Source organism: Chrysemys picta, chromosome 14 (assembly GCF_011386835.1).
Source record: "Chrysemys picta bellii isolate R12L10 chromosome 14, ASM1138683v2, whole genome shotgun sequence".
Lineage (NCBI taxonomy): Eukaryota > Metazoa > Chordata > Testudines > Emydidae > Chrysemys > Chrysemys picta.
In genome coordinates, this window is record NC_088804.1 from 17,284,304 (window position 1) to 17,309,282 (window position 24,979).

The following is a 24,979-nucleotide window of genomic DNA, read 5'->3' on the forward strand; positions in this document are numbered from 1 at the left end:
TCACAGAGCAACCCACCCCCCACCACATAACATGAAAACCACCTCACAGACTGACCAGGGTAACTAGTCACTGCACTGTGTATGTGCCCTGCTGCTGTACCTGCCCCTGCCTATGTACCCTGCCAAAGGTGACTGTCCTGTCCAATTACCAACCCCCTTTCCCCTCCTCCTCCAAAAGAACATGATGGAAACAGTAGTTAACAGAAACGTATTTTTTATTATCAACTACACATGGAACTGGGAGGTGAAACTTGGAATGGGGCTTGTGTCAGGCGGGAAGGAAAGAACTTGTCAAATTTTGGGGAATGAGAGCCTTCTACTACTAGAGCTCTCTGCAGGGGTGGAGTGAGAGTTAGCACGGACTCTGCCGCCCCTCCTTCTTTGGACTTTGGGTGAGGTGGGTATGGGACTTGGTGGCGGGGGAGGGCGGTTAGAGATAGACTGCAGCGGGGCTCTGTCCTCCTGCCTCCGTTCCTGCAGAACATCCACAAGGCGCCGGAGCGTGTCCGTTTGCTCCCTCAGTAGTCCAAGCAGCGTTTGAGTCGCCTGCTGGTCTTCCTGCCGCCACCTCTCCTCCCGATCCATGTTTGCTTGGTGCATTTGGGACAAGTTCTCCCGCCACTGGGTCTGCTGTGCTGCCTGGCTCGGGAGCAGGCCATAAGCTCCGAGAACATGTCTTCCCGTGTCCTCTTCCTCCTACGCCTAATCTGCGCTAGGGAGTGTGATGCCAGGCTAGGTTGTGAGACAGTCGCAGATGTGGCTGTGGGAATGGGAAAAAGGGAGTGAATTCCTCAGAAAGATAAATGTAGTTGTGAACAAAGAACATAGTCTTTCTCTGTGAACAAGACCATGCACAGCACCTATCACATGCGCACTCAGCACAAGGTCGAATTCTCGGCCTTCGCATTCAGTGCCTGGGGTCTTGCACAGCACATTTGAGAAGCGGGGCAGGACAACGGAATTTCTGTTGCAGGCAGACATGGTAAGCCATAGACTTGTGGCAGCTTAAAACTTTAATATTAGAAATGGCCTCATTTCACATTGAAAGCAATGTCAGTCCCTGCTGCCAGCAATCCGGCAAGCAGGAACTCTGCCCCTGTCCCACCCCCTCGCGGCTGTCCCCGGGAACGATCCCTGTAGGCTGCCCCTCTCCCGCCTCCACCGCGTGGCTGCAAACCAGCGGTTACAGTTCTGTAAAGGAACGGGCAAGCAGTCCCAACACTAACATTCCCCTACCTAATTCAAAGCAGGTCACCATGAGCGACATCACCCTCATGAGGATCTCTGAGCGAGAAAGAGAGAATGCTCCGGGAAAGCCTCCAAAGACCAGGGCCGTATGCCGCCCTGCTGTGCAGAGCAATGATTCCCGAGTACTTGATTGTCTCGTGGCGCGGCAACGTGTCGTACTACGGAGGACCCAATAAGGCCGCTCTCCCCAGGAACCTGATGCAACGGCTTTCCAATTACCTCCAGGAGAGCTTCATCGAGATGTCACAGGAGGATTTCTGCTCTATCCCCGGACATATAGACCGCATTTTACTCTAGCTGCACTAGCAGTGACTAAACAGTAGAGCGGCTTGGGCAGGACAATCATGCAAAACCGGACATTGTTAGATTTTTTTTCAATAGTTGCACTGCCCATGACTGAACCGTTAAGCGCCTAGGGCAAACTAATCATGAGAAACCCATTTTTGTTATTGTTAATATTCCTGTTCTGTTAAAAATAAATGTTTAGATGTTTACAACACTTACTGGCTGATCCTTCCCCAGATTCTGTGTCCGGGGTAACGGCTGGGGACGGTTGGTAGGGGATCTCTGTAAGGGTGATGAAGAGATCCTGGCTGTCGGGGAAATCAGCGTTGTGAGCGCTGTCGACTGCCTCGTCCTCCTCATCTCCTTCCTCATCTTCCCCGTCCGCTAACATGTCCGAGGAACCGGCCGTGGACAATATCCCATCCTCAGAGTCCACGGTCAGTGGTGGGGTAGTGGTGGCGGCCGCACCTAGGATGGAATGCAGTGCCTCGTAGAAACGGGATGTCTGGGGATGGGATCCGGAGCGTCCGTTTGCCTCTTTGGTCTTCTGGTAGCCTTCTCTCAGCTCCTTGATTTTCACGTGGCACTGCGTTGCATCCCAGCTGTATCCTCTCTCTGATATGTCTTTAGAGATCTTCTCGTAGATCTTTGCATTCCGTTTCTTGGAGCGCAGCTCGGAAAGCACGGACTCATCGCCCCACACAGCGATCAGATCCAAGACTTCCCGATCAGTCCATGCTGGGGCCCTCTTTCTATTCTGAGATTGCACGGCCATCACTGCTGGAGAGCTCTGCATCGTTGCCAGTGCTGCTGAGCTCGCCACGATGTCCAGACAGGGAATGAGATTCAAACTGGCCAGACAGGAAAAGGAATTCAAATTCAAATTTTCCCGGGGCTTTTCCTGTGTGGCTGGTCAGAGCATCCGAGCTCGTACTGCTGTCCAGAGTGTCAACAGAGTGGTGCACTGTGGGATAGCTCCTGGAGCTATTAGCATCAATTTCCATCCACACCTAGCCTAATTCGACATGGCCATGTCGAATTTAGCGCTACTCCCCTCGTCGGGGAGGAGTACAGAAGTCTAATTTAAGAGACCTCTATGTCGAACTAAATAGCTTCGCGGTGTGGACGGGTGCAGGGTTAATTCGATGTAACGGCGCTAACTTCGACATAAACACCTAGTGTAGACCAGGCCTAATTGTGTGCCTAATATGCATGTGCGATTATTGCCACTGATCATGTAAATTGGGTAACAACATGTACATTGTTCATTGTGGTTATTTATTTATGTAGTTGTCCAACTTGCATTGCAGTCATGATAATTAGGTGTACAACTGCAGGTCCATTTTGAATAGGCAATTGCATGCCCATAAGATTTTGAAAATCTGGCCCATACTTGCTTTTTAACATTAATCATAGAATATCAGGGTTGGAAGGGACCTCAGGAGGTCATCTAGTCCAACCCCCTGCTCAAAGCAGGACCAATCCCCAGACAGTTTTTTGCCCCAAATGGCCCCCTCAAGGATTGAACTCATAACCCTGGGTTTAGCAGGCCAATGCTCAAACCACTGAGCTATCCCTCTCCTATTAGTTGATTGATTGATGCTTTACTATATGCATATGAAGGTCCTGTACAATAGTCAGAATGTGTCAAACAAAGGACACACTTTGCACTGGAAGAGTTTATGTTGTAAATATGAGTGAGTAAAATTTATCACAAAACTATATGAACGGATATCATAAAGGCAAACAGGATGCATGTGATACATCTCTTGATTTTTCCAGTTACAATTATAAATACTTTAATTCTTTTTCTAATCTACAAATTTTTATAGTTCAGAAGATTAACATTAGCCCTTAGTTCCATACTTGCCACCTCATTGAAATCAGTGGGGTTGCATGAGTATAAATAAAGGCATAAGTTGAACTAAATCCAATATATTTAATAAATTGATGGCTCTTTATCTTATGAAAATGAAGAGAAACATACAGCCATTGGGGGTTCATCCTGCCACTGCGTTTTATGCAAACCGCCCATTGACTTCTGTTTGTGGAATCATGTCAGAACTGGAAACTTTGGGTCAACCTGCACTCTGCTGTAAATCTAGAGTGCATCTATGACTTCAATGGAAATACTCCAGACTTCTGCCACCATATGGAAAACCAGAATTTGGCTCATTATGTTTTATGCACTTGGGCAGCTACAATTAGGGGTGGGAATATTAGGATATTTCCAAGGAGTCTATATTGGAAGCACTGGTCGTAGTGGGGGGGGCTAATCATTCAATTTCCCATTAACGTCAATGAAAATGACTTAGGCTAAAACAGCTCTCAGCATTTTGAAAATGGACCTTTATATGTATTTTAGATGCTCTAAGAATTCCAAATATTTTCATGCTGAGTCTCGCAAATCCTTCAGGGATATAGCATAGAGTACAGCATATGATGATTTTTCCTGTTACTGGGCCTGAATACTAGTATAAATCAGGAGTAACTCCACTTACACTTGTACAAAGTAATGCCGTTATATTAGAGTAAAATCTTCGAGAGATCAGAAGAATCAAGCCCACTCTCTTTATTATGAGCTTTTCTTAGAATGAAAAACATATTTTCTTATTGATTGCAGTACAAATTTTCCTAAAAGAGGCATTTTGCAAACAAGCTATTTAAGTACTAAAGAAGACATTGATTAGTTTTAAATGGCAGCTACAATTCAAGTGCATGTAAAGACAAGTGCATTTGCTTTTGAGGTTAAGCCTCTATATTTAATAATTGAAGGAAAAATACAGTAAGAGCCGATGGAGGAACCTTCTGTGGAAAAATATTATACAGTAACTTATAACTGCCATAACTACAATTGCCTTAACAGATCATATTATAGTTCCACTCAAACTGTTTTTTAAAGCAGACTATTCCTTTATTACACATGCCTTTTTATTTATTTTTAGGTAGGGTTTAGAAAATATTTGTGTTGATTCAGGAATCTGAACACACAGACTATATCAAAAGAATTATAGTTAACATGGTATCCAGTTAGTGTTCAACTCCTTTGTGATATCTATTTTGTCCTCCTTTCGTTGGAGAAATGCCATTCGTCCCCTTCCAAAAAATTTTCCAGCTTCCCCCCGTTTCATTTTATGTATTTTCTTTTATTTAATATACACAGGGCCACATTTTGCAACTGTAACCTTGAATAGCACATTCATGAAAGTCAGCTCACTGAGTGCTCATCAGTGAAAGTAAGGGCTGTATAGTCAAACTATAGTATAGATTTTATTCATAAAGAATCTTGATTCTGTTTGTTTGCATTACAGTATTGCCTGAGTCCCATAGTACTCTTCAAGAGACCCTATCTATCCAAAGCGCTTACAATCTAAATAGACAAAGTAGACAAATGGTGGAACAATGGACAGATTATCCCCATTTTACAGATGGGGATTTGAGGCCCAGAGAAATTAATTGTCCAGGGTCTCACAGAAAGTTGGTGGCAGATCCAGGAGTTGAACCCTAATCTCCTGACTTTCACAAAACTATCCTTCCTCTCCATCTATAATTGAGGTGTAAATCCTGAAGCTGTTACTCAAGCAAAACTCCCATTGGCTTCAATGATAGTTTAGACTGCAGGATTTGGCCGAAAATGTTTTCAGTTTACCCAGCTTAACAGGTAGGTCAATTCAGATGTGTGGCAGTTAAAAGGGTTTGCCTGATGTAATTCAGTGCAACACTCAACGGGTCATGTTTTCCAATATCCAAACCTCTGTTGTGTCTGGAAAACATGTATAACCTCATGAATGTGCATTGTTTGCACATATGGGTATAGCTGTGATCTTTTATGCAGTTTCCCATAATGTGTGCGCAAATGCGTCCTCTTCGCATAATTGTCTGGCCTTGCATGCATGTTTTATGTGTACCACTTGTGTATGAATATTTGAATTTTGTTCTGCTAGAAATATAAATACTTAATAATATATAATACTAAATATTAGATTGCTTTCAACTGCATCCTGTCAGGAGTTAGGGCCTGCAGCTGAGCTGGTCTCCAGGTAGCTTATCAGTACAGCTGGTCTGCAGCAGGCTGTTTGATTGGCTGCAGGCTCTTAAGCCAGCAGCTGGCCCCTCAGTGCTCATGACCACGTTTGTGTCTGCTCCTCCATTACCTTGTTCCTCCTGCTTCTACCTTGCACCCAGCCTTGCTTCTGTCCTTCTGCTGCCTTGAATATCTCCTTGCCTGAAAGCCTGCTTGCTCCAGTTCCTAACCTCCAGTTTGACCCTTGACTCTGACTCTTGACTACTAACTCCAGCTTGACCCTCAACTCTGGTATCCAGTTCTTGCCCTCCAGTTTGACCTATGGCTCCAGTTTCCGACTACTGAAAGCACAGAGGTGATTGTTGTCAGAACCAGACCAAACAGTGTGCCAAGGATGGCCTGGCTTTCAGAGGCAGGGACAACATGAAAAGGTGATGAGTGCATAAGTAGGGAGCAGGCAGATTTCTGCAGAGCCTTGAAAGACAAGAAGCCCTAAATTTGATGCACTGGGGAATGACCATCGAGATTCAAAGAGGAGGTGACATGGTTAGAATAGTGGACATGAAAAATTGTCTTAGTAGTTGTGGTTGGTATGGACTGCGGGCAGCAAGGAGGCAGAGTTTACAATAATAAAGATGGAGATAAGGACCTGGATGAGAGTTGTAGCTATAGGGACTGAGAAAAGGTTGGTTCTCAGAAATGTTGTGGACGAAGAAGCAGCAGAATTTTGACTGGTCCTTGTTGGCTGGGGCAAAGGAGAGAGAGGAATCCGATGATGCTGAGGGAACTGCACAACGCTTCAGCCTTTAACCATGAAAATGTGGCTGTTATGGGATTATATAGTATTTAGTATTTCGATGGAAATATGGGGGCTGATACAAATCTCACTGAAGTCAGTGGGAGACTTCCTGTTGGTTTTGGTGGTTTTGGGATTAGGCCCTTTATTCTTCTCTGATTAGATTTCTGATGATCTCATGAGTAGCAAGATTTTTTCCAGTTAAGGTAGGATTCTGTTTAATGCAGGAGGGCACAATAAAGCATCAGTGGCTGAAACTTTACATACAAAAGTTTCCAAAATTGCATTTCTGTAAAATATGTGGCATAAATACAGGAAGGTGGTGATGTGGTTTGGTATAAATGTTTAATTAGCATTCGTCTGGGTTAACCATGTGATTCCATCATGGCTATGCCACCTGTGAGAAATGCAACCACCCACGATTGATGCCAAATACATTTTTATTCCACACCATCTGTTTTCTATAGATAGCAATATGTGCACGCATGCGCACACACCCTTGTAGTGATCTCTAATCTGGAGTTAAGATGATTTGTGATGACCTCAAACTCAATAGCATTAAAGATGATAAATAGAATATAGAAACTTAAAGGGAAAGTACTAAAATTAACCGTGAACTTTCTGCATAAACTAATCATTCCACTGTCCAGTTTTCAAAGATGTCCCTTCTCAGTTTAATGCATGTTGATAAAGGTCACTTGTATACATCATCTCCCTACCACCTCATCCCTCCCCCATCTACAGCTTTTCTCTATGCTGTCTATTCCTCTTATAATCCAATCTTCTAGTTATAGTAGTGCTGATTAAAAGCTTGACTATAAAGTCTTTGTTTACCCAAAGACCTATTTTTATCACAACTGTTTAGAATGGTTAAACCTCAACAAGTTAAACACTTTACACAAAATAATGTATTTGCAATAAATTGAAATATTAACCAATCATATATAATGGTTCAGTTCTAACAAATGGTTTGCTAGAAATCCTTGGAGTTTCATATAAATTGAAAACTGTATTGACTGACTGGGCTGCACTCGAATTACATTGCATTTGGATCAAAAAGCATAGAAAAAGTTCTCATTATAGTTCCCTGACATTAATTTGAGCATTTTTATATGTGTGTCCTATTAAGTACTTTAAGTGCTTTTTGATAATTGTGCTTTGTAGTTTTTACAGCACTTCAGCCTATTCCCAGTTCAATTTCCTCTTTTATCCGATGTTTGAAATATTGATTTCTGACAGATAAAAGCAAACCTTATAATCTCAGCAGCACGCAATAAGTGAGTAAGATGGGGCTACAGAATGCATCGGGGAATGGTCATATTTGAAACCGTCTTTGTTTTATTACATTTCGTCAACAGAATGTACTTACTGCTTGCTGATATTTATGTAAAAAGCAGGACTCCTGATAGTCCAGTGATATTACCAGTTCCTGGTCTACTTTTGCATTTAGTAAGATAAAAGAAGAAACTCCCTTGGTGGTTGGTGATTGTAGCTGCTTAAACTGCTGTCAGCTAGCTCGAAGTAACTGTGATTTATCTTCTTCAGATTGTGCAGTGTCCGTGATCTTCTAGGGTTTGCATTAAAAACTGACAGAACATCAGAATGCCAGAAACCTCTCATATTGTGGCTGTGGAGGTAGCGCTTCCAGTTTGCGGAGCACCGTTCAAGCCCTCTACAAAGCCTCACCACCATATACCTGAAAAAGAGACTGGTGGAAATGTTGAAGCTAGACTAGGAACTGTTGTTGAGAATAGGCCTCATGTCCTGTTTTATTTGCTTTCACAACATCTCCCTTTCAGAATCTAGATGCTAGTGATCTGCCAAACTAGAAGCGAGTAGGCATCCAAGATAGAAGACTGGGAGGCATCCGAGCATCCACACTAACTGGCCATCTGGCAACTAGTTACCGTTTGAAGCTTGGCCTACTGATCCCAATAGGCTGACATAAGTCTCTCAGGCAACTTGGTTAGCGTTGCAGTGAATCATTCCCATACCTACATCTGCTTGTAGAAGAGTAGAATATGTAACCTACAGAGGACTGATCTACTTCAGCTCCACTGATATTTCCTCTGATGTAACAAAAATTAGTGTCACTGGTTTTATCTTGTAAATGGACAGTTGAGGCATAACATTCTTTTTTTAGGGGGAGGGAGGAATTTCTCCTGCCCGTACAGTACTTCAGTTTATTTGTCCTGTCCATTATGATGAAAGCACAGTAGTGACTCCATAGTTAAGACTATGCCACTTTAAGCCCTGCTTTCTCTGCTTCCCCTCTCCGACCCCTTTAATTTGTGACTGGAGGAAGCAATTCATCTAAAAATGTGTGTGGTTTAAAAAAAAGTTAAGATGAGGATTTTTCTGGAGAATTTGAAAATTATAAATTTCCATGGGGTACTTAATCCAAAATTAGCCATGCTTTACATTTGCACTTGATTCTTCAGCCACCTTTTTTCCCTCAGCCCTGGGAATATTTAAGTGCCTTGCATGCATATAAGTCTCTCTACACACTTGCTCATAGTATAGTTTTCATTGAAAGGGCATTGAAAAAAAATGTTGTGTTAGTGAATCTTGGTTGTTGTGGACTGGAACTCCGCCAGCCACTTAGCAATTAAAGGTTTAATCTCTCAGCGATTAAAGTTTTCATTACTAAGCAATTAGCACTTAAAGTTTTAAGTGATAAGTGCTTAGCTGTATTCTGGAACTGCCGGGGTGGGTTGGGTGAGGTACTGGAGAGCACTGAATCTGGGAATGTGGTCAGGGGAAATAGCCAGGGGGAGAAGAGGCTCTGAGCTTTGGTGTGTGGGCACAGTGGCAGCTGATAGACATGCTCAGGTCCAGTGAAGCTGGGCTCCCCTATTGCAGACCTAAGCGGAAGAAGGAGAATAGACTAGAGGTGTGGCATGTAGGGATCCAGGGAAGATGGCTGGTGAGCTAGGGAGCATGACTGGCTTGACGTCCAGGGCTGCTAGTGGAACTGGAGCCAAGGTTTGGTGCTGCAGCCAGAGAATGAGAACTGGCCGGGGAGTGGAGCCGTGCAGTCAGTAGGTGTCTGGAGGCTGTTTATGGTGCTGGAGAGCTATGCTGGTTGGGGAGTGCAGCCAGGCAGGAAGCAGTAAAACATCCTATCTGTTCTGTGAAAATCTAATGTGAAATGTAATGGGAAAATCTTTGCATCTCTTCTACAGAAGGGTTTTGCCCGGTGTATACAAAGCATGGTCCAACAGGAACTTGGCATTTAATTATAAATGTAATTTAAATTATAGATTTAAAAGAAGTGTGTGTGTCTATGTCTCTGTGTGTGTGTGTGTGTGTGTGTGCGCGCGCACGTGCACATTTACACAATTCAAAACCAAAATTGTGTTAAATTACAGTTAGGGTTGCTATATGCAATTCAAGGGAAGGTGCCATTAAACATGTTAGTAAATGAAAGACTCTTTTCCCCCAACATCACAAGCTATGGAAATCGCAAACTAAGGATACGTAATAATTCTAACACCAACCTTAACATCTGTTGACTGTACGCAACTAAAATATTCATTTATCTTCTAACAATACAAATATATCAATATATGTATAGTCAACACATATAAGTAAGAGGATCAACAAAAGTATGCTGTGGTAAATGGTAGTGTAAGTGAAGCCAGACAGCATTAGAATTTCAAAGGAAATATTTAGTATGTGTCATACTGAATTGGTTATTTACAGTTCATTTGAAAACAAACAACATTGGAAAGGGTTTATCTTCTAATAAATCAAAACCATTGTGAAGTCAGGTCACAAAGTACAAAGCCTAAAGGCAGCTCTGCAGCAGCTATCCCTTATTATACCGTGTGTATGTATTATACTAGATGGCAGAAGAGCATAATGGAAAGTGCTGCTTTGAAGAACTTAAAACAATTAGAAAAGCAAAAGTACAATGTGGGAAAAACTGATGGTGGTTTGTTTTGTTTTGAGCTTTTGTTTCTGTTTGGTTTTTTCAGTATTTTGCTGAAGGACTGGTGAGAAGCAAATTATGAAAGAGTCCAGTACATCTTCCTTCCACATTGAGCTGGCATGACTCAACCTAAGTTTTCACACACGTTTGTGTGTGTGAATATATAAATAATTTAATATTTATATCTTCATATCAGAATCAATTATCTTGGATACATCTAAACTAGTTCTGTTAGGGCTTGATCATGCAATGCAAGGTGCCGAAGCCCTCTGACCCTCATCCAACAAAGTACTTAAGTTACGCTTAAGCATAATGTGCCAAACTTTATACATGTGAATAATCACAAAAGTTTCAGTGGAACTACTAATGTGTTTAATTGCTTGCAGGATCAGGGCCATAAGGCTCAGCATCTTGCAAGGTTAAGCCCTCTGTATGCAGAGAGGAGAGAAGATAATAAAGGGACGCACTTTCAAGCAGACATACAGCCAACGTGGGTGTGCACGTGCTCCAAAATGCCTGTTCAAGTCATGGTGTATGTGCATGCATAGTTGTGTGAAGGCATCCATTTTGATTTGTGCATATTTATTAAAGTTTTTCCATCCTCTTGTTTTGATGTAAAAATGCCTTTTTTAACAAAAGAATTTGAAAATGAATTTTTTTTAAAAATGACAAATTTACTTTTGTTGGGAACTTTTTTTCAATTGGGAAAAACTGATTGGTTTTAGACTGGGAGGGGAAGTTAAAATCAGGGAGTAGAGTGGGAGTTTATTGTTAATACTTTATTTTTTCCAGCTTGAATTTTTGAAAAAGTGTTGTATTTTTGAAAAAAAAAATTCAGCAAAAAAAATTAAAACAAGAATGTCACAGAGAATTTCCAACAAAATGTTTTGTCTTTGGAAACGTTTGTAAAATACTTAACTTTTTGAGCAGCCTAAATTGGGCCTGCGCATGTTTTTGTGCGCCCACAAACATGTACAGCTAGTTACTTCCTTACTCTACTGTTGTTCATTAAAAACATATTTTCAGTGTTGTGCTCTAATCTATCTTCATAAAGCCATTGTATCTTTCTATAGCAGTTGATATACAGGTATTGCTGTATGCCACATGGTAATAACATGTAATTGGGATTCATAGCCTGGATTAATAAACTTGCACCACCACAGCACATGTGTGGTCTCCGTTATAGACACACACTGCACATTTTGCTTTTCCCTTTGGCTCAGCCTTGGGTAGTATCAAGCAAGAAAGCGTTCTTCAGCCAGAAAGCTTTCTAAATCTTAACAGACCCCTTTCTCCAATACTGAGCAGTCAATGCAGCTGTGCTTTATATTTCCATATACCTTGTAAAATAGGTTCAGCATGTTGTAATGATGAAGTAAATATTGCTCATTGTGTGCTAACTAGCTCCCATCACTTTCACTTACTTGGTGCAGTCCTGGGGCTTTAAAATCCCATCTTACTGCATGGAGTTCGTGTTGGTTTTGATGGGAACACAATGTTCAATGGGTCGGAGACCCCCTGTTGGATGTGTCTGGAATTTAAGACTCAAGTTGTGCCTGCAGATATTTAAAAAAAATAATTTAACAAGTCAGGCAAACTGATAACATGAGAATATAAACAAACCAGTTTTAATAGAAAGTAACCCATGTACCTCATAAAAATACTGCAGACTCAATTCCCTTTTACCTCAGTTTTTCTGCCTTCCTTTTCCTCTCTTATCCTCTTTGATGTCTGCAGCTGTTGTCTGCCAAATAAGGCTGGCATCTGACTGCAATGCTGATGTTTTACCAGCTTCTAAAGGTCTACCATTCATGAGACAGCCAATTCTCTCCCTTCCCGCTTCTTCTGCAAAGAGTGAATGTTTATCAGCTCTGTGACATACTCAGCCTACGAGCTGACAATCAGTCTTGTCACACACTCTCAGCTTGCAAGTACTCAGCAGCCAGTTGAATTCCTTGTTAAACAAAGTGTTGAAACTGGGAGAGGAGTGATATCAACCAAGTTATACCTCCATAAGCAATGACAATATTATTAGTATTTCCTTTTTGTTTTAGGTTCTTAATCTTGTCTTTGGCTAAGGAGAGAATACAAATAGGTGGATCTCTGGGAGGCTTGTTTCAATATTTGTAATGGAAAGGTGTCATTCAAACGATAAATAAAATGCATTCAAAATATTAGATCACTATCTAGTGATGAGCCAGATTCTGCCCTGATTCGTGCGCCATGCAATCCCTTTTGACAGATGTGGAGTTCAAGTCAGGGCAGAACTTAGTTTGCTCGCTTTAGTACAATAGGATGGGAAATACAGCAAAGGGAAAGGATTTTCTGACCATCAAAGGGTGAAGGTTTTTCAGACCGTCAGATTTTTTTTCACCCTATTCTTAGATACTGGACTTTGTTATGAAGATGTACAATGGAGATATTGCAACTGGACATTTGTATTCTGCAATAATGAGCTAAAGTTCTACAGTTTACAATATAGTGATACTGCAGTGTTCTGGGTGAATAGCTACAAGGTGCTGTATTTTTTTAAAATGTATATGGTTATCCAGTTGCCTTCAGGTACCTAACCTTCAGACCCCTCTTCTCCACATTTTTGCATGTGATTTTTACTATCTTAGAACACTTTCAGGGAGTTATTCATAATTACTTGTCAGAGATGGGTCTGAAATGATAGTAGTATTATAGGAACCTTGCTTTAGGGCCTGTTGAATTCAGGAGGAGACTTACTGTTCATCTTTTTTTTTTTAATGCTCCTTGCAAATGTTCACCACGTTGTCCATTTGGCAGTTCTGCCAGTGACCAGAACATTGCGTTATGTTAGTGACCACCTTGCTGGACTTCGGTTTTACCACTTCTTTTCAGCGAACGCTTGGCTTTCACAACCATTTGGCACTTGCCTAAGTAAATGTTGCACAAAGTAGCATGCACCATAATATTTTCAATAGCTCCATGAAATAATTTTCTTCCATTGTAGTGCAAAATAGGCATTTTCTGAGGGAAAATGGTTCTGTCAACATTTTTCTGGTCTGCTCTAAGCCCCACTGAGAAGTTTCTGAAGAGCCAAAGAGAAGGACATGGAGCATAATGCAAAGGTGAAACTCTCCCTTGCATAGCACAGACTTCCCTCTGAATGAAAGGGAGTATGGATCCCTGGTTTTAAGCCAATATCCCCATAGTAACAAATCAAGGAAGAGGAAAAAATAGAAAATGTAATTATAAGCCAAATTCTCAGAGACCCTTTCAGAATTTCAGTGGCGGTGACAAGCTTGGAGATGAAGGTGAGAGGGAATACAAGAGTCATGGGAGGAAGATGAGCTGGATGGGACAGCTGCCAGAAAATAAACTGAGGCAGGAGGGGAAGACCTCTGGGGACACGTCAGCGAGGCTGCACAGAGTGAGCCTTCACCCTGTCTGAGGATTTATATGGGAGACATGGGATGGCTTCTTAAATAAGCCAGTCCCAAATTTTCAAAAAGATTTGGTTCAGTGCAAGGGCTGAGGTAGGAGTTGGTTTATTCCTTCCTGGTCATAAGCCATTTAGTAAATTTCAGAGCCCATCTTTGACCCCCAGAAAATCTAGCATTTCCTAACCAGGCTGTTTTTGCCCTTCAAAAGGAAAAAATTACCATGACCGCTAATGTGTGCTGCGTTCAGACTATCTACAATTTAAAGGCCACATTCTCCCCTCAGATGTATGTGGCCAACTCTCACTGAAATTAATGGGAACCACAGATGTGCATCTGAGGGGAAAATGTGGCCCAAACAATGCCATCCTGGTAGCGTACAATCACAGAAACGCTAGGTTGGACATTTATATTTTGGCTGTTGACTTTCAGAAGCCAGGATTTCCTTTTCTCTAACTGCAAATTTCTGAGCAATTGAGGACAATATGTGGACTGCAGAGATAGGCAAGACAACATTCGATTTGATTAGGGTAATCCAGGAGTTCTCAAACTTCATTGCACCGCGACCCACTTCTGACAACAAAAATTACTACATGGCCCCAGGAGGGGGGGCCCCAAAGCCTGACCCCGCCCGAGTCCCACCACCCTGGGTGCGGGGGCCAAAGTCCAACCCCACCACCCTCGGCAGGGGGGGTTAAAGCTGAAGCCTAAGGGCTTCAACCCCAGGCAAGGGGCCTGTAACCTGAGCCTCGCCCCCCAGGGCTGAAGCCCTTGGGCTTGGTCTTTGGCCCCAGGCGGTAGCGTGCAGGCTTTGGCCCTGGGCCCCAGCAAGTCTAATCCAGCCCTGGGTGACCCCATTAAAACAGGATTGCGACCCACTTTGGGGTCCCAACCCACCGTTTGAGAACCTCTGGAATCCTTTTTTTTCTTCTTCTTTGCAGTTACAATTACACTATTGTTAATCATACTACCAAGTGCTCACAATACTGTAGAATGCAGGTTAAATATTTTTGTGTCAATCGGAATTTCTACTCCAATTTCTCACTGAAATCTAATGACTTTCATCTTCAAAGAAATTGTATTGAGTTCTGAATGTCTACTCTTCTGTTCTAATTGCAGTACTTAATACACTTCACGTTCTGCAGATCAATAACATGTATTTATCCATTCTGGGTTTTTTCTCCTACTTGGAAAATTGTTGGCAATCTGAAAACAGATATACATTTTTTCAATATATATTTTATTAAAATCAAATATGTCTTTGTGTGTGATGTATACACACATGAATGTTATCTATGCATAGGTGTGTAAGGCCTATATTTCCAAGCAGTAGTCACTACTGAAAAGTCGGCGTTTGCCAACAATTGTTTCCTATTCTAAGTAGAACGGAAACTGGGACATCTCAGATACCAATACCTGGTAATGGCTGAGAAATGCTGACTTTTTGTGGTGACTGCATGGTTTGGGGTGAACACACACAGAGACAGATTAAGGAGCCCTGTTACATTCTCATGAATTATATGCCAAAGGAAAGAATTACACTTTTTCAGTGTGTTTCTCAGATATACATGCAGGCACATACGTGGATACATTCCTCAGCCCTCTGCTGCTTACCTGACTCACAACCTGCCCACCATGCACCTCATCTCCCTCTGCCCCCATCCTTCCTGCCTGCTTAGAATCTTCTCACCTCCTCCTCTCTCTCCTTCCCTCTTCTGTGGCCCTTGATCCCTTCCTCACCTCCCTACCATGATCAACAACTCTTGTGTCTCCCGCCCACCATATAATGGCCTCTCAAAAACATTCCCAATATAAGTATCAGCTCCTAGCTATAAACAAGAGTTGTTTGAAATGCTTCAAAATGTTGACTTGGTCAGAAGAAAGGGTCAGGACTTTCAGGAAAAAAAATGTATTTGACCAGCTGTGCAGCTGGCTTAAAGAAAATTCAAACTTTTGCTAAGATTTTCATTGAGTAAACAGAACTAGATTTCCATGACACTTTGACTCATTTTATTAAGTAGTTCGTCTATTAACACATGAAGAAAAAGTCCTTGAATCTTCTGACATATCCAGCATTAATAGTCAAAGTTTCGGCATCTTCTTGTGTATCCCTCATTTTTACCTGCCTTTCACCCCATCCTTGTGTTGTTGTTTTTATCTACATTTAGCTTGCAGGTTCTTCAGGACAGAGACTGTTTTCCTCTTGGGTTCCTGAAAAACTGAATATTTCCCCACAGCATATCCCACAGTTCACTCTTGCTCATTGTCTTGAGGAGGAATGTGAGCCCTTTTTTTCATCTCTTGAGCTCACAGCATCACCCATATATTGAGAAGCAATAGGCTACGGAAGCAATACTCATTTTAAGGAATAATCTTGCAGAGTTTAGTTGGACAAAAATTCCAGCGAAACCACTGTCACACTTAGCAAAGGACTGAGTAGCTGAGGAATTCATGCTATAAAGTACTGTACAACACTGCCCCCATATCAGAACTGTGCCTAAGGTGCCATTAAATGTCTGATCCTTTGCTCCTTACTAATTTTTGGCCAAATCCCGCAGCTGCTGAGTGCCTGCTCTGGTATGTTGAAGATGGACTTTTGTTCCTTGTTTGGACTGGGCCCTTAGATTGCAGCAGTCGTGGCACTGACAAAGCCCAAAGAATGTGCAGAATGTGATCGTTTTTACATGTTTATCTACAACTGAAAATTCTTCATTGTAAAACTTCTTTGGGGGGGAAATTTAAATTGAGAAATATATTTTAAAATAGCTATTAAAAAAGACAAGCAATAAAGCAAGAAAAGAAATGCAAACCTGATGTGTATAGTAGAGTGGAAACTGATAAAAATGAAAACCCAATTTTCAATATCTATGTCATTAATTCATTGATGTCCAGTCTCAGATAAGGGGCAATACCCTATTTTTACCATTCAAATCCTCATATATAAGGACAATAAAGACACAAAGCCCTTGCGTTATAGCAAGATTATTAGATGAGTCCTAATCCCACTAGGGTGGTAGTTACACTGTGTGTCAAAGTATTAACTAAACAAAATACATTTATTTTCAGTGGATAAACTATATAACCACCTGAGGAATAATGTTTGTGTGAAATGTAATGATTGGAAAATATATTTAAACCACTCCTTTCCCACTACAGTCAGTAATGTTGTGATGCACTTTACTTGTCCATTATGATCATCCTGAGTATCTGTACTATGGGTTTATTCCAGTCCCGCCTGAAGTTAATAGTTCTGCCCTTGATGTCATAGGGAAGAGGGCTAGGTACTAGGTCATCTTTGACTTGGCTTTGACTAATGGGACATCTACGCTTGGAGCTAGGGGTTTGATTCCCAGCTCGAAGAGACATATCTGCACTAGTTCTTATCAAACTAGTGTTCTAAAAATACAGTGTAGCTGATGATGGGCTAGCTGCCTTGAGAGCGTGCTTAGTATCTCAGATGGATATATACTGGGAGGAGTCAACCCCTTCCACTGCTTGTGCCGCTGCAGCTACGCTCTGTTTATAGTGCACTAACTGGATCAGCTAGCATAGGTTTGTCTCCTCGAGCTAGGAATTACACCTCCATCATGAAGTGTAGATGTACCCTTTGTTGTATAACTATGGGATTTAGTGCAAAATTCTCTTTGATCTCTGCCTTGTGGATCTCAATTGCACTTACTGCATCCACTGTGATATAAATGGAGTGCAGAATATGCATCAGAGGGCTGTAGTGAGGATTGAAGAGCAGAAGTTTGCTCTAAAGCAATGGGAATCTTGCCCCCAAATAACATGATACAAATATAGGGTCAGATTGCCAGCTGGTGTGAGTCAGCATAGCTCAGTTGATGTTGGGACACAAATGAAGTCTGGACATTTAAAAAAAAAAAATCTACTGGCATATGCCAAGAGATGGATCCAAACTAAACTCCCAGATCTGGAGAAAGGTAAGTCATTTAATGAGGAGAGGTTCAGCATTAACTTACCCACCGCATTTCTGTAGTTCTCTTGGGATGCAAGACTGTCTTGCTGGCTCTCCCATCATCTCACTTCCTGTAGCCTTGCAGATCATTACGGAGAGTCTGAGACTGTTACATGTCAGAAAGCAGCAGAGAGATGTGATCGCAGGATAGTTTGATCATGCAACACTAGGAAAAGTCAACTAGATTGGACAAAAATTAACTACTTAAGTCTGAAGAAGGTGTAAATTCTATTCATTGTGGGACGTTAAATTGGATGCTTATTGCATTCAGAAACGTTTCTTATAGAACCCGAAGCCCTTCAAACAGCATCTCAACTGTTTAGAATAGGGATCAAATCTATTCACAGCAATTCTGAAGTGAGGAGACAAGATGTAACCTTGTTTCAGATCTGACCTGGTTCTTTGTGTAAAGTGTGTTTTTTATTTTTAGAAAATAAATTACAGCTAGTACATGATTTTCTCTCCTTATCTGATAGTCTGGCCTTAGAGCTCTGTTGCTAGCTAGGAAAGACTTTAAAAATTGCTTTATTTTTAGCCACCAATTTACCAACAGACTGGTAGAATATAAATGAAATGCTGTAATTATACAAGGGACTGGGTCACTGACCTTTGGATTGCAATATCTTGTCGCTTTTGTCCTTCCCTTGCACCACCCAGTCTACAGAAGGAAATTGCATCTTTTCCTTTGGTTGTCTGAAGAATGATGTGGTATTGGAAACTAGTGAGGCGTGGCAAAATGTAGGTGTTCATAGCTTGCAATAATTTACCCATTTTCATTTTGTTTGATTTTATTAACACCTGGGTCTCAAGGGAACATAGCTGGGGAAAAAAGAATACTTCAGCTATAATCTAATGATCAGCACTTACATTTCCCCCCCTTGCCTTGCTATTGTCAAGTGTCAAGATACCTCACAGCCTGCAGCTCACTTTGCCCAACTAATTTATATTATAAAGGAAGCTATACAAACCTCAAACTGTTTGTTGACACGCGTATATGGAGGAGAACGACAGAATAATTAAAAATATGGATTTTTTTTAATGTAATGGCAGATCTTCAGCTGGTGTAACTGGCATAAGTCAATGGAGCCACACAGAAACGCAACATCTATGGATCTGGTTCATAAATTGAAATTGATCAGAATTTAAAATATATTATTATAACTGCGTAAAACTTTTGTGTGGAAAACCAAAACCATACAGGCAAGATTTGTGTTTGGCTGGGAGTCCATCAAATGTTTCTACATCTTTTTCCCCAGTCAGGAGAAGAGAGGATTTGTTGGAAAAGTTGGTCAAAACACAGTAAGTTTTTATGTCTGCAGTAGGTTTTGGTTGCAAACTGATTAAACTTGCCAGCCTTAATAGTGGCAACTTTCAAAACTTGCTTCTTGTAGCTGCGTTGTGTATTGATTTTATTTATTTATTTATTTATTTATTTTTGGTCCCTCTAGCTCCATTTTCACTATTCCATTACAGGAGCTTTATGCTACTACAACTCATCAGGCCTGTTCTGTTTTTTAAATTATTCTATCCTTAAAATGTAGTAAATCTCTGGGAATATCTCAGTTCTACACACTCAGGATAAAATGTACCATTTTTAATATAGATAATCTCCTAATGGTATTGAGACCAAAAAAAATTAGACTTCAATGAAAAATTTGGCCTTGTTTTTAAAGAAAATCTACTTTATTTTTCTTCTCATTCACCATTGAATAATGCAAATGAGTTAGAAATCGCCACACTCAGCAAAGCACTGCATTCTTTCCAATGTTTTAAATACAAATCATAGATATATTTGATGCATGAATTAAAAATAGATATAGATATAGATATTGTATTTAAGTATTTCTTTTTACATGTATTGACACCAACTGCACATGCACTGTATTTATTTTAGGTAACTTCAGCTGTCAGTTCAATATAAATTAGGAAAAGGCATATTGTAACAGCATCATGCAGTCTTCTGATATGGACATTAATATCTGGAATTTCGTTGTGTGTGCCTTATTCAAATTGACTACAGTAAGACACCATTAAACTATTCATTACTGAATTCTTTGCTTCTATGTACAAAATGTCGATCACATATTTGACCCTTACAGGTTGGGAGGAGGAAGATGGGGTGTTGAACTGATTTCCATAATGCACAAAAATACACATTGCTCCTGATTCTCTTCTCACCTATGCCAGTGTAAACCAGGAGAAATGGAATTAAAGCAAACGGAATTACACCACTGTAAAAGTATTGGGAGAACAAAATCAGGCCCACTGACTGACTGTCCTATTTCTTTATTTACCCTCTTTATTTATATTTATTCTGGCTTTTATGAGACATGAAGGAAAAATAATTCTATAAAGAGCAGTGTATTGCAAAATAAGACATTTATTATTCCAGTGAGACTTTTTGAAGTTTAAGGTACATTGTAAGTGAGGATAGTAGTATCTGCACTAATGTGTTAGAGATTAATAAAATTCTGTTGAATTGTGATACACCTCTACCCCGATATAACGCAGTAAAGCAGTGCTCCAGGGGGGCGGGGCTGTGCACTCCGGCGGATCAAAGCATGTTCAATATAACGCGGTTTCACCTATAATGCAGTAAGATTGTTTGGCTCCCGAGGACAGCGTTATATCGGGGTAGAGGTGTACTACTTTTTTAATTAGATGGCAAAAAGGACAAAACATTGGATGGTCTAAATCAGGGGTAGGCAACCTATGGCACGCATGCCAAAGGCAGCATGCGAGCTGATTTTTAGTGGCACTCACACTGCCTGGGTCCTGCCCACCAGTCCGGGGGGCTCTGCATTTTCATTTAATTTTAAATGAAGCTTCTTAAACATTTTAAAAACCTTATTTACTTTACATACAACAATAGTTTAGTTATATATTATAGACTTAGAGCAAGAGACCTTCTAAAAACGCGAAACCTTAAATTAGAGTGAATAAATGAAGACTCGGCACACCACTTCTGAAAGGTTGCCAACCCCTGGTCTAAATTCTTTTCCTTCTGATTTTGTTCTTTTACGGGTTGCAAGCGGCTGAACACTTTGCCCCCAATCCAACAAAGCACTTAAGCATGTGATTAGTTCTACTGTAGCCATGTGCTTAAAGTTTAGCACATGCTTAAGAGTTCTGCTGGATAGAGGAGAGATTGCTCAGCATTCAGAAGAGAAGTTTTTCCTTTGGGGGATGTGGGAGACTATTGGAGCCGTGTTACTATTGTTCATTTTATATAATACAGTAAGGGGCAACCTTAAGGAAAGGCATGGAAGGCCAGCCACGGTGCCTTTTATTTGTCCCCCAGTGTTTGAAGATTCAAACTTTGTATATGATGCCATCTACCTCCTTGATCTTCATCTGCTGTAGGTTGCATTTTCTGTATAGAAATGGATTACAATGAATTCAATGGAGCAAAGCAGACATTCAGTGATTTAAAAGTGTCACATACTTAGAACTGAATTCTTCTTGCAGGTGTGTATGCTCATTTCCCATTGATTGCAGTGTGACCTGAGCTTGTTAATCAATTGTAGAATTTGGATCTTTGAGACTGTCAGACCCCAGCCACCGTTTGTACATGTGCAGCTGTGCACATGCGCAAACTTTCTGCATGCTAATACTCGTCTATGCACGCACCCAGCCCTTGGGCCAAATGGATTTTGTGCCTTTAAATTCTAACACCTTCACATGCATGAATTAAGGATTTTCTTTCTATTGTGTGTGTAGTGTCCAGTACCAATGGGACCCTGGTGCCTCTAGGTGCTACTGCAACATACATGTCTCATAAAATAATATTGCCTAATGTGTGTATATTAGTGCACAGAAAGTTTGTTCTCAGAAAGTTGAATATGCATGAGTGGAGGCCAATTGGAGGCCCTATTGAATTACACCCTGATCCCAGATGCATATGGTGGACTGGGATAAAACTGGAATCTACCTTTAGAAATGAGCTAATCTAGTGAGGAATTCAGTGAGAAGTAACGAAATGTTATGTTTTTTATATTTTTACCTCTCTTTTCCGTATTGCTAATTATTCTGATTCTTTCAGAACAAGTCAAAACCTTCAATGAGACTAGATTTAAGAATGCAAGTTTCAGGATCCCTCTGAGTTTTTCCATCTCTTAATAATTATATGGAGTAACTGGAAATAAATGAAAGTTATAAAGGGAAAGTTATGCATAATACCCTACAGTCCCAAACTGCATTTCATAGGGGTGAGTCCACCTGCTGAACAACAGCTCCTCTCATAGGGGTAAAGGTGAAATAACCGTGATAGGAAAGCAGTCCTTCTCCCAGGGCAATGGCTGTGTTTACACTTTTTGCCAGGGTTTTTAGAACATCAGAGCAAAGTTATAAAACATTAAACATAACCACACACACACAAAAGGAAAAACAAACACAAACAACACTTGTGTTTCACCCAGCCATGTGCAACCATAAATCAAACTTCAAACCCAAGAACTGACATCTTAGCTTTTGGGAGGTACCAGCAATGGGGCTCCATGGGAACAAAACATTTTGATTTTTATTGTGGCATTTTTTTAGCCCTAAAAATAACTTAATGGGAGAGAGAGAAATCTGCTGAGCTGAATAAAACAAAACAAACTCTCTGAAAAGAAAATCACATGCCCATTGCCGAGATCACTACCGCTGATGGATGGTGACAGGTGACTCCTAGTCTGCATACTTGTTCTAAATAACACGACAACTGATGATGATAATCTGTCTAAGTTATTTAGTAGACATCACCCTATGTAGGGACTGATGGGGACCCCACCATGACTAGTCTGGGGATGGAGACAAATCCCTATACGGTGGCTAGGCTGTGTAATTAGAGGTGAGACTACTGATGCCATTTTTGTATCAGCTGTTCCCTGTTTCTGCCCATCCCTTCTGCTGTCACTTCTTCATCTTTTCCAACCCAGACTCCTGCCCTTTTGCAAAGGAAATGTTGGAGGCTGCATATCCTAATATTGAATTTCCACCACTCCATTTAAACTTCCCTCCGATAGCCACTATTTTCTGGGATGCGCTTTCCTCTTTCGTACTTCAGTTCTGAGGAAAACACTTCTGATCTTAACAACTTTGACCCACTCTCTGACTTTCCACAAACACAATAAAACCCTATTTACATTAGCTTGTTGTAATTAGGGTAAAAACCTGAACAGAACTAACAATACTGGAGAAACCATACGCCTGTCCTGTTTCTAAGATAGTTGTATCTGAGGATCAAAAGCATATGGTATTTCTAAATTTAAAAAATGGGGGGAAATTAAAATAGTAAGAAAGATGCAGTTAAGTTGTTGATGAGCATAAATAATATTGGATAGTTCCAGGCTCTGGGATTTTGTTTGAGACAGTATTTTTGGAGAGGGTTTTTTTTCCCCATGGCTGTTGGTGATAATATATAATCTCATATGGAGTAATTAAGTGATGATGTGGGAAATTTGGTATTTGTCCCATGGACAGTGGGCATCATTAAAAGCTCAATATTTCTGGATTATATTAACTGCTGTGCTGAAGTATCTTCTGTTCTAGGAACATGCTATGATTAAGTTTGAATGAATTTTCAAAACTAATGGTCAATTTCATGCATATTCAGGGCCAGATCCTTGGCTTGCACATAACTCTCCCAATTGGGTCTGCACTGAGCACTGACTGGCCAGACCCTAGAATCTGACCCTGGCATGCTTAATCATAGTAAATACATGCACAAATAATCAGTTTTCTGACTGTATATTTGCATGATCAAATTACAGCACTGTACACAATCTTGATAATTATATGTGTGAATTATTTGCCTGCAGTTTCTCATGTGAATTTATATGGAAGCAGTACTGAAACTCTTGCCCTAAAAGTACTTTTTAAGTACATTAACCACATAAAATGTATTTTGTGCACCAAATATGTAAATATTTGATTGTACTGTATTGTGTTTTCTTATTCACAAGTAAAGTAAAAGATTATTTAAAAAATAAAAACAGTTTAACAGAGAGAAATGTTTCTCATTCACTGAAGCAATTATTTTCCCTTATTTCCCTAGTCCCTCCACACTTTTTCACTCATGTCCTTGCAACCTTCTCCTTCCAAGGTCTTTCTTCTGAGACTCTGAATGCTGCTGATCAGAAGGGTGAGATAAGATTCAGACAGACATTGAGTGACACGCCAAGCTAACCCTGAACTTTAACCCTCCCCCCATCTGCCCTCTCTATAGAGCCAATATTTTAATAAGTGGTTCCCACAAAATGTTTCTCCTAGCTTGTGATGAACCCCAGGTGTGTTCTCCCTGGCTCTTCTCCCTTTTAGACAAAGAGCTAGATTCTTAGCTGCTGGAAATCAGCCTCGCTCCTTTGAAGCCAATAAAACTGTATAGATTCACACCAGCTGAGTTTCTGCCCCAAAAATTTTCTTACAGCCAGGGGCAAGGAAACCCCACTGAACTTGTATTAAACTGTATTAAATGTCCTTCCCTGGAAACATTCATACTTCGTTCTTGAAAACTATACTGTGCATGCTGCACACTGTTCAACTTGTGCATAGACCTAGTAAAAAGATTTTTAGGTTATCCTCCGGCAGGAAATTATTTGAAAATACATGATACTTGAAGTAAGCCATTCAAAAGACACAACATTTGCTCTCTCAAAGCATTTTTATAGACCCAAGGATAAGCCATTTCCATCAGAGATGGTTTAGCAGTAGGGCTGGCCAAAATGGAAAACTGGGTTTCAGACTAAGAGATGTTTTTGTGGCAAGTCTGCTTTCCGCAAACTCTTGACTTTTTGGGGGAAACTAAAAACACGCACACCGACAATTTTCAACCAAAAAATGAAACTTATCTGGTGTGGCCAAATTATTTTTAATTGTTGAAAACTAACATTTTTAATTTTTTTATTTGTTTTCCACGAAGACTCATTCTTACTTGTATTTGCATATTTAGCACGTGGTCCAACTCCCCTTGGAGTTTCCCTTATTTATCTACCAATTTATAAATGACAGGGATCGGTCCTACACACTGCCTTGAAACTTGCCCGACATAGACTACTTGGATTATAAGCTCTTTGTGGCAGGGATCCTCTTTTTGTTGTTTGTATGGTGCTAGCTCAATGGGGCCCTGGTCCATGACCGGGGCTCCTAGGTGCGACCTCAGGACAAATAATAGCGAGGCTGTGGTATGAGTAGGCGTGTACTAATAAAATGCATTAAGAACCTGCATTTGTGATGATATACCGCCTTCTCACTCAAATGATTCCGAGACACTTTACAAACAGAGATCACTTCGTCCAGCCCCAAAGCTGCAGCCAGCTCTAGGGTG

At 40.8% G+C, this 24,979-nt stretch overlaps 2 long non-coding RNA genes across 2 annotated transcripts in view; one reads left to right on the forward strand and one right to left on the reverse strand.

The window, feature by feature from the left end:
- LOC122173918 (uncharacterized) overlaps positions 1–17,799 on the reverse strand; it is a 28,376-nt gene extending 10,577 nt beyond the window's left edge. Inside the window, exons 1-2 of the long non-coding RNA XR_006174953.2 lie at positions 17,678–17,799; positions 11,712–11,843 (exon numbers count right to left, since the gene is read on the reverse strand). This is a non-coding gene — a long non-coding RNA (uncharacterized LOC122173918). The remainder of the gene's footprint in view (positions 1–11,711; positions 11,844–17,677) is intronic.
- The window catches only part of LOC122173919 (uncharacterized), a 304,056-nt gene that overhangs the window by 201,901 nt on the left and 77,176 nt on the right, over positions 1–24,979 (forward strand). The gene's annotated exons all lie outside the window — the stretch shown is intronic.